The 9,201-nt window shown below is 47.7% G+C and overlaps 1 long non-coding RNA gene across 1 annotated transcript; it reads right to left on the bottom strand.

Moving 5' to 3' along the window:
• Positions 1 to 25: 25 nt before the first annotated feature.
• Positions 26 to 5,929, bottom strand: LOC119696840. Its single transcript, XR_005255675.1, has 4 exons — positions 5,854 to 5,929; positions 5,385 to 5,465; positions 860 to 1,005; positions 26 to 338 (listed from the first exon to the last, which is right to left on the bottom strand). It is a non-coding gene; the product is annotated as an uncharacterized LOC119696840 (long non-coding RNA).
• Positions 5,930 to 9,201: the final 3,272 nt, after the last annotated feature.

Genomic DNA, 9,201 nt, shown 5'->3' with positions numbered 1-9,201 from the left:
CACTAAAACTCAGCTATAATCACTGAGCAGAAAGTCCTTTGGGGTGCTGCTCCATCTCTCAGCTGCTCCGGGCAGAGGGAAGACGGCTTCTCGTCACGCACGGCAGCAGCAGCGATGGATCCTGGAGGTGGGGGGGGGGAGGGCTGGGGTTTTTTTGTGGATGTAAAAAAAAAGGGTAATGAAATTAAACCAGGTCTGATATAAATGTCTTGAAGCGCCATTCGAGCTTCTTAAACCCAAGAAAACCGTTCCGATTCCTGAGTCCGGTCTTCCGCTGCCTCCTCGCTCTTTGCGCTCGCAGCCCGTTGCAGGAAGCTCTGCAGCCTTTCTTCCCCATCCTGTGTTAGAGAGGGGACAGCTATTAGGGGCACGCACACGCACAAACGGTCTTCAAAAAGATCAAATGCCTGCAGTAAAAATTACATAAGTAATATCCTCTCTCAAACTGTTCAAGAAAAGGGAAACTGGAGGTTTAATGTCCCTCTGAGGGATATGGGATAAAATCTTCCCCCTGAGTGTGCACACAGTAATAAAATACTGATTTTTTGGACCAAACGAGGTAGGTCTGTATGAGACCTACAGCTCAGGGGGCTTTCACGGCTCCCGGCGATGAGGACTGAGCACAGAAGAAAGTTAAAGATGAAGTGTTAGTCCCCTGAATTATTGCCCTGATGTAGGGGTTTTTTTTGGTTTGTTTTTTTTTGGTTTTTTTTTTTTTTTTTTTTTTTTTTTTTGTTTTTTTTTTTTTTTTTTTTTTTTTTTTTTTTTTTTTTTTTGTTTTGGTTTTTTTTTTTTTTTTGTTTTTTGGGGTTTTTTTGGGTTTTTTTTTTTTTTTTTTTCCCCCTGCTAAGAGACATACCAGCTTCTTCCCTTTGTTTCTGGGTTTCCAAGTCACCCTGTAATTCGTAACCTGCACCAAGCTGACACGGCTAAGTGAGGAATCCGGCTGCTGTGCTCCAAGCCACGTGTCCCTGGCGTGACGGGAAGTCAGGAGTACAGAAACAGCTGTGGGAAGAAAGGTGAGAGGAAGATCAGAACAGATATGCTCCTAGTTCCCCACAGCTCAAGTGGAGCTGGCTTTTAAATAGCACACATAAACTTAAATTAGCAACAAGCAAAAAAAATATTCCTAACACAATAAACCCCAAAAGGCCTCAAACTACCAAAATAAAAATACCACCTAGTAAGAAACGTGAAGGCAAAAAAGAAACGTAACCAGAAACACTATCTCCCAAAGGATCCGTGTGAGATACAAAGCTGTGTTTCGTGTCAGGTACATACAGGCAGCGTGTATACTTGTGATTGTGATATGTGTAGAAACTGATCATGGGACAATTAGAGGATGAATTCTTAAAAAATAACTGAGGTAGTAAAGCATGGAAGAAGGCCTTTGAACTTATCCTTTGTTTGCAATTAACTGTTATAGCATCTGAATTAAAGCTTTAAAGATGTTGCTGCTGGACAGGAACTTTCTGCACGTAGCTAAGCATTTAACAGCTTTGCAATAATAACCTTTTGAAGTATAATTTTAGAATATTACTTGTAGTAAGGAGCTTTGAAAATATAAGTTTAGAATATATGTAAAGGAAATATGCTTATCTCAACACCTTAGCAAAACAGTAAAAAGCAGCTTAAGAAAGGAAGATGGACATCAACCCAAGGATTGATGGCTTCAACCAAGGGAAGCTGGACATCACTGTTACAAGATTTATAGTCCTTGTAATTAAAAGGTGGACCCACATCTGGAGTCCGGACCGCACCAGCTGGGAGGCCTCTTTCTTCTTTCGGAAGTCGGACCCCACCATCTGGGGATACTCCTTTCTGGGGTACATCCTGAGAAAACTAACTCACAATAGTGTACAGAATTGTGACGTAAAAATCGGGAATAGAAACTGCTGAGAAAAGCTTATGTGTACCCCTATAAATACCTGTACGCCACAACCATCGGTGTGCAGTTGGAGGGAATAGTCTAAGTCTGCTTGGGACCTCTAATTAGTTAGGGCTATCTACATTATAAACAAAAATAAGAAAAATAATCGCCTCCCAGGCAGTGTAAGGGTTAGGTACGTGCCAGGCTCACCCTTCTCTGAGATATCTGGTCCTAGGGCACAGAAAGAAGTGCCCTGAAATGCACATTTAAACCCTTAAAATGCTGAAAAAGGCAGAGCTTCCTTCAAGTGAACCCCTTCAAATGAGAAAATGGGGCAGTTGCCTCCACTGAAACTGATACAATGGCAAATAAATGCCTTCTGCCCTTTAATTTAATCCCCTAAAATATTTGGAAAAGATCAGGTTTTCTTACTGTAAATCTCTCCAGTGATGAAAAAAATAGGGATTTTTCCCTCAATCCAAACCCTTAAGAAGGAGAGATAGCTGGGCATCCCCCTCAGTTTAAGCCTTAGGAAAACAAAAAAGAGGGTGGTTACCCTTAAATCAAACCCATAAAAAACATCGTTAAGGTTTTCCCCTTCTATTTAAACTGGAAAATAATGGAAAATGGTGACTCCCTGTCAATTAGCCCCCCTAACAGCATAGAAAAGGCAGGATTCTTTCAACTGAGACCATTAAAATTGCAGGGGAAGCAGATTCCCTCACAATTTGAACACAAAAAATAGGGGAAAGGGAAGCTTTTTCCCTCCATTTAAACCCCTTTTCTCCTAATAACCCCTCTCTTTTCTGGGAGTGCTGTGGAGGGTCTGGAGGCTCTGGGGAGGGACTGACACAGTAAAAGGGGAAAGTTGAAAGCTCTCCCCTGGAACCCCACATGCTGCCCGGCCCGCTCAGGTGCCGCCCCTTGGCGAGAGGGTTCTTCTCTTGGCATTTTCTCGAAGCGATGCTCCGTGCCCGGGTGGGTCCGGCTGCTCCCCTGTCCCTGCTGGATGCTCCGACCGTAGCTCTGGGAGGGACGCTCGGGATACCCCCGTTAGCCCCTCTGGACTAGCATCTCCCTGTGCAGGTGTGCCCGGGGAACCCCCTGAAAGCAGCTGGTCACACGGGGTGCTGCTAGACCTTGGACTGGGGGGTGAGGTGAAGAAAGGTCCTGTGAAGAAAGTTCCCTCCCCTACACAGCCCTTCATCTGCCCCTTAAACAATGTGGTGCTAGACTTTCCTTTCCAAGGAAATTAACAGTCTTTCCCTTCTGCGTGCCCAGGGCCAAAACTGGGATTCTGCCTCCAAAACTGCAGACGGCAAACGATTTCTGGCAGACCGCAGCTGCCGAAGCCGAGAACTCTCGCTGCCCTTGGAGTGCCACGGGCCTCTTGTGAACGGACGTCCGCACGCGGCGGGGGTGAGTTTGGCTTTATGGGGAAAAGGGCTGGCGTTCCTGTCCGGGGGCCTATGCCTGCTCCGCTTCCGAACGGCGCGGGATTTCTCCCGGAGTGGAGCTGCCCCCGCCTAGAACTCGGGCTGCCCTGGCAGTTTGCTGAGCGCCTCCTGCAAACTGGCATCGGGAAACTCGGGGTGTGAGTTTTCCTGTGTGGAATTTCTCACAGACCAAAGCTAAGGGCATCTAACCCTAACTTTGACCGCAAGGACTTAGCTGGGTCTAAAACTTACGACTTTCGGACCGAGAGCGGGGGACAGGACCCGCTGTGCTGCCGCTGGCCCCTTTCTAATGCATTGCAGCCCTAAAACTTTGCCTTTTCAGAGGGTGTGTCCTCTGACCCTGCCCGTAATCTTCAAAATATGCTAAAGATTCCTAAAATAGCTTTGAAAAACCCCCAACAATACCCTAAAAAATCCCAGACAAGTCCTAAAAAACCTTCCAAAATCCCCTAAGTATGTTTAAAAGTTCTGGAACAAACCTCAAAAAAAACATGCTCAGCCTCCAAACTCTACCTATTGCTCTCTAGCCCTCAGATGTCGTCCCTATCTTTTTGCAGTGGTACTTGTTGTCCTCTGAGGGTTCTGTCATTGTCCTGGTGTGAGGGTTGCTGTCTTGTCACACCGGGAGGGTTGCGGTGTGGTCTCACTGTTGGGGTTGCTGTGTTGTGCTGCTGTTGGGGGAAAAGGCTGTTGGTAGGGGGACTGCTTAGGGTGAAGTCAGGGCTGGGGTGTGTGTACCTGAACTTGCCTCCTAAGCTGTACCCTGTAGCCCTGATTTCCACTGGACTGTCCAGCCCTCAGGTCCTCTCCCTTTACCCCTAAATCCCTCCCTCTACGCCCCAGCCTTCAGGCTCTGTGTCACCCTCAAGCCCCTTCTCAGCTGCCCTTCGGCCTCTGTGTTTCGTGCTGTGAAAAGACCCCAGAAAACCCTAAAAATTCCCTAAAAAAAGCCCTAATCTTCAAAATGTCCTAAAACCCCCCAAAGAATACCCTTAAAATACACTAAAAATACCCTACTTTTAAAAACCCCAGAACACCCCTAACAACCCCTAAATATCCCCTAAATAGTCCTAAAAGAGCTCAAAAATAGCCCAAAAATCCTTAAAATGCCCTGACAAGACCTTTAAAACAGACCTAAAAATTCCCTCAGAAACTGTAGAAATACCCTATATCTAAAAAAGTCCTCCACATACCCTCAATAGTCCTAAAAAAGCCCCAAGAAGACTCAGAAACCCCCCTAAAAATTCTAAAAACTACTAAGAAAGCCCTTAAAATACCCTAAAAAGACCTCTTAAAAGCCCTGAAAGAGCCCTAAAATTATCCTAAACGTTCCCAGAAAATCCCTAAAAAACTCCCACAAACACAACCCTAAAATATCCTTTGCAACCCCTGAAAAAAGCCCTAAAAAATGCACATCCCCCAACTCCTACCTTTCACTGTCTAGCCCACAAACATCATCGCTACCTTTTTACTACGGTCGCTGCCTTGTGCTGTTGTTGGGGAAAACTGGTGTCCTAGGGGTGCTGTTTGGGGTGAGCTTAGGGTTGGGGTGAGGGCTTCTGCACCTGTAGCCTAACCTTACCTATTACTCTGGGTCCTGTCCTTTTTACCCCTAACCCTCAGTGTAAGCTGCCCACTTGTCAAACCCCCCCTCTTTGCCCCTCAGCCCGGAATGTCTGTGTGTCACCCCAAGCCCTGCAACGTTGTCCCTTGGCCTCCTAACCTCCGATGGACGCTCTCCACCCGGGTAGGGTTGGTTTTTAGGGTGAGGTTAGGGGAGGTGTGAGTGCTGGTTCACCTGTCACCCTCAGGCACCCCCCACTTTTCCCCTCAAGGCTCTCCCCAAGCCTCTTCTTGTCACCCTCAAGTTCCCTAGAGTAGCCTCTCAGCATCTCTGTGACAATCTGGACCCCCCAGTCGCTCCTAAAGATTCCTTCTGCCTCTCAGCTACCCGATCCTCTGTCACCCTCCAGCCTACCCTCCTCAGCCCGCATCCTTTGTGACACCTTGCAGCCCAGCATCCACAGCGGCCAAAACCCGAAAATTCTGCTACTCACCATTCTCCTAAGAATGCCCGGCTCCTCGGGGCGCACGCTTCGGCTGCGCTCGGAGGCCGACGCCGTCGTCGCAGGGCCTGCCTGGATTAAGAAGAGATGAGGTGATTTGGTATTGCTGAAACGTGACGGGACGTTGGCTCGTTCTCCTCGCGGGGAGCGGACAGAGCGACCGGCACCGGCCGGGACCAGCGCAGCGCCCGCGCCGCCTCTTCCGCCCGCCGGCCCGGCAAAGCCCCCCTCGACTCCGCACGGCTCGCACCGCCTGCACGCCGGACCGGCGCCGCCCCGCCGGGATTTTCCGGCACACGGTCGCCTCCACCGTCTGGAGCGGGGCGCGCGCGGGGGCTAGGGGGGGTGCAGCCCTGTTCCGACGCCGCTCGCATGCCCCCGGCCCGTGCACCGCTGCGACCGCGCCCCTGCCGCCCGCCGAAACCGGCCCCGCCGGGCCGCCCTCGCCGCCGCCATTCACCTCAGCCACGGCGTCTCTTTACGCTTCTGAAACACCTTCGCCCCTCCCCGCTATTTACAGACACCGCCCCGCTCGCCGCTCGCTTCTCCCGCCCCTCGCCCTCCCCTCCCTCGGCAGCCGTCCTTCCCCCGCCCCCCCGGCGCCCAGCTGCGAGGGGCGGGGCGCTGGCTCGGGGGGGCTGCAGTGCCGCGCTGTGTCCACAGGGCGGCAGCACTCCCGCCGGCCGCAGCCGGGGGCTGCCGCTCGCCTGGAGGGAAGGGGGGGCAAGAACAACAGGTGCGACCCCCTTCGAAAACTCATCAAAAATAAATGCCCCAAAAAAACCCGCACGAAAACTAAAAACACCCTGCCTGTAACCAAATAAAACCTCAAAACACCCTTTCCTTAAAATTATATTTAACTATTTTTTACATTTTTCACATTTACATTTATAGTGTATATAAAAGTACAAATTATTTCTATTCTATATTACACCTATTGCTCATACTTATTTATATTTAAACTTTTGTATATATATCTATACATTTGTATATTTAGATTTAAATATATTTAGATTAGATTTATATATATATATTTCTAAATTTAGATTTCTATTCCTAAAATACATATGTTCTTTAAAACGAAACCCCTGCCTCTAACCAAAATCTGTCCATATTTTTAATATTAATTATAAATTATTAAAAAAACCCTGCCTCTAAACAAATAAGAACAAAAACCCACTTTATTTAAAAATATACTTAGTTTTATATTTATATTTTCCACAATTATACTCACACTTACATTTCTTTAATATTCATATATTTGATTTATAGATACATATATATCATAATGTAATACTATAGCTACAGTATGATTTACATTATGTATTTTATCAATTTCTAAGACTTAGAATTTTCTCCCTTTTATATTTTTCTATATCTTTATATATTTATGATACAGGTCTATATTTGGATTTATATTTTTAATCAGTATTTCTTTTTTTATTATTTATAGTAAAAGCCCTGCCTATAACCAAACTTTTTTTAAAAATCCCACCGTTATTTAAAAAAAAATAATTATTTTTATATTTCTATTTTTTCATATTTCTATTCACATTTATATTTTATAGTGATGTATTCCATTTGCAGACGTAAATAGCATATAGCAAAATATAATTATATATATTCTAAAAAATATATCTATTTTTAATACTTATAATATCTAATTTTATTACTTATATTAACTTAGATTTTATATATGTATTTGTTCTATATTTCTATACTTAGATTTCAAGTTTTATAATTGTTATACATGTAAAATTAAAAAGCTGCCTAAAACCATATAAAAAAAAAAAAAAAAAACAAAGCCTTCATTTTTATCCCTACTTAATTATTTTTATATTATATTCTTCATATTTATATTCAATTTACAATTTGTTATATATCTTATACGGATATACTATAGTTATCGATCTATTATATATTACACATAATATATTACAATATAAGAAGATATATAGAGTATTATTGGTAATATGAAGTGTATCTAGTTCTGTTATTTTGTATTTATTTCTATTTTATGCTTTTCTATATATCTTTATATATTTATAATATATTCCTATTTTTACATCGTTGACGTTGCTGTTTATAATCTGTATTTCTATATTTTACATAAACATCTAATGGACATAAAACATTATAATATCTTCCTGATATAATACAAAACTATGCTGCATGTTCTCTTTATTTATATTTATTTTATTTGAATTTTATATCTACAATTTATATTCCCATTTCCATATTTATATCTCTGTTTTGCTTATTTACACTGGTATGGCTGGGAGGCGGGGAGACGGGACAGGACGAAAGGGGACGAAACGGGAGAGGCACGGCACTACTATTATGATTTAAATAACACCCCTGCCTCTACGCAAATGCAAGCCAAAAAGAACCCCTTTCTTTTAAACAGCATTTTAGTTTGAGAACATGCCCTATTTTTACATTGCCATTCCCATTTCAAATGTCTATGGATGGGTAGTGCTGTCTGTAGTCTATATTAGGTCTCTTCGGCTACACTCGGCTGTTCTCGACAACACTCGGCTATGCCCCGCTCTTCGGCTGCACTCGGCTACGGTCGGCTATTATCGGCTCTTCGGCTAAAGCCGGCTATTATCGGCTGCACTCGGCTCTTCGGCTGCACTCGGCTACCGTCGGCTACGCTCGGCTCTTCGGCTGCATTCGGCTACTCTCGGCTACGCCCGGCTACGCTCGGCTCTTCAGCTGCACTCGGCTGCACTCGGCTCAGCTGGATTTGCGCGCCCTTTTTGCCGCCATCTTGAGAAGGTCAAACCAGTCCGCGACACGCCACACTCAACAGGGCGGCGGGGAGGGGACCTCGGCAGGGAGATAGGCGTTTAGCGCCAATGCCTGTCACAAACCCGCCGAAATACGCCCGCCCGCGGCGCCGCTGAGCCCACAGCCCGTCTCCAAGCTAGCCGAAGCGCCACAGAAAATCCCGCTCGCGCCGCGCCGGCGCCGGTGTTCCGTGCGGGCAGTCCAGTAGACGCACCGCGGTCCTCCGATTTGCGCGCCTTTTTTGCCGCCATCTTGAGAAGGTCAAACCAGTCCGCGACACGCCACACTCAACAGGGCGGCGGGGAGGGGACCTCGGCAGGGAGATAGGCGTTTAGCGCCAATGCCTGTCACCAACCCGCCGAAATACGCCCGTCCGCGGCGCCGCTGAGCCCACAGCCCGTCTCCAAGCTAGCCGAAGCGCCACAGAAAATCCCGCTCGCGCCGCGCCGGCGCCGGTGTTCCGTTCCGGCAGTCCAGTAGACGCACCGCGGTCCTCCGATTTGCGCGCCTTTTTTGCCGCCATCTTGAGAAGGTCAAACCAGTCCGCGACACGCCACACTCAACAGGGCGGCGGGGAGGGGACCTCGGCAGGGAGAGAGGCGTTTAGCGCCAATGCCTGTCACCAACCCGCCGAAATACGCCCGCCCGCGGCGCCGCTGAGCCCACAGCCCGTCTCCAAGGTACCCGAAGCGCCACAGAAAATCCCGCTCGCGCCGCGCCGGCGCCGGTGTTCCGTTCCGGCAGTCCAGTAGACGGACCGCGGTCCTCCGATTTGCGCGCCTTTTTTGCCGCCATCTTGAGAAGGTCAAGCCCGTCCGCGACACGCCGCGCCCGCCCTGCCGCCCGCCGCCGCACACAGGCGTGCCCGCCGAGCGCCGCTCGGCCGCCGAGCGCCGCTCGCCTGCACTACCGCGCTCTGCCCACAGGGTGGCAGCACCGCCGCGCGCGCCGCGGCGCTGCCGCCGGGGAAGGCGGCAAAAACCGGCAGCTGCCACCGCAACGGGAGCCGCCCCCG

This window comes from Motacilla alba, unplaced genomic scaffold (assembly GCF_015832195.1).
Source record: "Motacilla alba alba isolate MOTALB_02 unplaced genomic scaffold, Motacilla_alba_V1.0_pri HiC_scaffold_498, whole genome shotgun sequence".
In the NCBI taxonomy this organism is placed as follows: Eukaryota; Metazoa; Chordata; class Aves; order Passeriformes; family Motacillidae; genus Motacilla; species Motacilla alba.
Note: the sequence above shows the minus strand (reverse complement) of the source record. Positions and strands in the feature narration are given on the sequence as shown.